The 3,169-nt window shown below is 35.7% G+C and overlaps 1 protein-coding gene across 2 annotated transcripts in view; it reads left to right on the top strand.

The window, feature by feature from the left end:
• LOC118747698 (protein SCAI) overlaps positions 1–3,169 on the top strand; it is a 52,072-nt gene that overhangs the window by 34,092 nt on the left and 14,811 nt on the right. The gene's annotated exons all lie outside the window — the stretch shown is intronic.

Below are 3,169 nucleotides of genomic sequence, written 5' to 3' on the forward strand. Positions count from 1 at the left end.
TTTATAGTCAGTAAGGATTTATTCCATTTGATTAAATAAATAAATAATAATAATAATAATACGAACCAGAAGAAGATACTTAGCTTAAATGTGTGAAGGTTGCGTACCCAAATGCATGTAAATATGTCTCTGCTCTGATTATTATTACATATAATGGTTTTATGTCCTTTGTCACGCGTTTTCTTCCACTTATTATTACAACAATAACAATTATTATTTATTTATCCCCATACATATAAAGGAAGTGTACATATACTTGCATCTGTACATACATACATGTCTACACATACGAGTATGTACATTAGACCGTGCCAGACAAAAAAGTTTGTCGTAGACTCCTGGGTCTTAAGAATTTGTGCAAGTTCATTTCGAAAATTTTTATTTTTTTTTTGCCGAACTCAGGGATCGCCTTTTTACTCTGTTCGTCATATTTTCAATATTTTCAGTCGGATGTTATGGTATCGACGTTCCTTTCTCAAGGAGGCCATTTTTTTTTTTGAGGTCCAAAGTTCATTGACCTTAAGTTCCCAGTCGTAGTACTCACCCAACAGATCTTAGTTCTTATCACCCTAATGTGAGTAAATTAAGGCTCGTCAAAAATCAATAAACTTTTGCTGGGAGAAGTATTTCGATTCGAAGGCAATTTAGAATATTTTTTTTCGGACATACATAGATGTCGCTTTTTACAATTTTTCTTCATCGTATCTTCGACATTTACAGCCGTATCTCAAATTAAAATATATCGATGTTTCTGTCTTGAGGAGGAAATTTCGAGGGCCTACCACCCTAATTTTATTAAATTAAAGCTAACCAAAAATCCTTAAAATTTTGTTAAGTTAGTATTTAGATTATTCCAGTACAACTATTTCAACCAAATTTTTTAGGTATTGCCAAATGTAGGTGTCACCAAAAAAATTAAAAAGGCGTTCGGCAAAAAAAAAAAAATTCCGAATTGCCTTGCAAAAATACTATACTTTAGAGTCAGGCTTGTACGGCAAACTTTTTTGTTATGTACATGTATGTGTACTTGTACATAATCTAGTATAAAAACTTTTGCAGTATGGCTACTGCAGAAGGAAATACTTGTGCACATAGAAAAAAAGCAGTAACAATGGATTCATTTTCTGTTTGTATATTTGTGTGAGTAGTATTCGTACATTGATTTTGTTAGACTAAAGTAGGTCAAAATTTATTGTCATAGATTGTGTACCAACCAGATTCTCTTTATGTACTCTATTTTCTAAAAAAAAGACGTTTTGTTTTAAGTTTAAAGTAAAATTTAGTTGGTACAAGGTACACACATACGTACATAGTTTTCTACTTTTTACATACTAACGATTTAAATAAATATCTGTACTAAAGAAACTATTGACGAGTTTTTCGGTAGTGAGGTCGTGCCTAATGGGGTCCACTTCCCATATAATCGTATATTTACTTATATCACATATTTTTTCGAACAATCCACTCCTGTCCATTAGATTTGGCTTTTAGATAAGGGACTGGACTATGAGGCATTTCTTACTCTTTTCTAAGTAGGAAACATATCCAAAAGACGCAATTAAACTCCAGTTTTGATGAAGAAATGGTATTATTTGTAAAAAAAAAAACACAGTTAAAAAACTCATTTTCGTACAAGTCTGCACTGTTGTAAAACTCTGAACTCTCCAAAAGAAGACGAAAGCACTTCTTTCAGGTGTAACCGATGGATTGTTTTGTTGCTAGCAGCATTGCCTGATTGATACGATATCTCTGAAGCCTCTGATACTATTTGCTGCCACGGTTATCTGGTATCTTCAAACCACTTGGACTTCTTGATGAATCCACTTATGTTAGTAATGGAACATTTGGAAATCTTCATAATTTTTTGGAGGTAGAACTTGTCTTGTAACTCTCGTGTCTCTTATGCGCCAGCAGTGGAGACTCACAAAGATAATGTAAGATTGTTCTCCCACTTTCTTAGAGTTTTCGGGGGTTGTACTGTCGTGGCTCTTTCTGACCCAAGGATCGCTTTTCTTGACTTCCTTACGAGGACTACCGTTTTTAATTTTTTATAGTGCGGCTTGTTCCATAGTTATTCCACTACTAGTGCGAATTGGAAGAGTGTACCGTTTATTGCTTCGCCTTTGGATTTGGCAAGAGAAGAAGCTCTCTCAATACCAAATATGCTCCTATGGCCGCAACCCTAGACGAGTATTGATTTGTGAATTTTGGAATTTGTTACGGGCGATGCAAGTGATGCTAAGCTATCTGAGAAAATGTATGCTTTTAACACTGCTTCATCATTTTCAAAACCCTGCAGGGCGCTTTTTCTAAAAATTTCGGCCGATTACATTCAAAAAGCTCCACTTAGTTCAGCGTGAACACCTGCGGCTTCGCATCGCACCGACTTGCTTCACTTGACCTTCTGTGTGTACGTACCGTACCATACAAGGTGATGTCCCTTTTTCTTAAAGCTTGTAAGGAATAGCACTACGTCCGTATAGCTTCGACCTTTAACTTCCTGACACTGTGTGTGCCTGATAATCAAATTAAACGCATGCCTAAGCCATGACTTCATTGCTCCGCTTAATAGTCTGATTAGTTTAGCTAATACAATGCTGGCTTCCATACCAACCACGTCTCAGCAGGCGGTTGAAAGAGGTCCATTTCAAAATTTAGTTGAAGAACGCCCCCTATCTCAGCAAATGGTCCAAAAACGGCCTATTTGAGCTGCCGCTTCCAATACGCCCTATCTCAATAAAAATTCGATATATCTGCAACTCAAATAGGGCGTTTCTAAGCCCGCAGACGAGATAGAGCGATCTTCCACTCAGCCGACGATATAAGCTCTTCCTACGCGTACCCCGACTGTCCAGTTTGGTGTCTTATACAAAAATATGATAGTCGCAAGTAACCCAAACAATACTCCCTGTAAGATTTGGCTAACTATTCAAATTTAGTTTTACGTGATAATAGCATCCTTCTACATTAACTTAATCAATAATGGTGCATACTTAAGTAATTGATTCATGCCATTACAAGCACAGGCAGTTTATTGATCATTTCACAAATGAATTATGTACTGAAAATGTTAATATCTTATCATGATAAATACTTTATTTTATTGCTTCCCAATTTTTTTCTCTCAATCTACAATGAATGCACGCCATTCAGATAGTCATTTTTTTTT

The sequence above is a fragment of the Rhagoletis pomonella genome, unplaced genomic scaffold, assembly GCF_013731165.1.
Source record: "Rhagoletis pomonella isolate Grant_MI unplaced genomic scaffold, Rhpom_1.0 Rhpom_scaffold_00012, whole genome shotgun sequence".
In the NCBI taxonomy this organism is placed as follows: Eukaryota; Metazoa; Arthropoda; class Insecta; order Diptera; family Tephritidae; genus Rhagoletis; species Rhagoletis pomonella.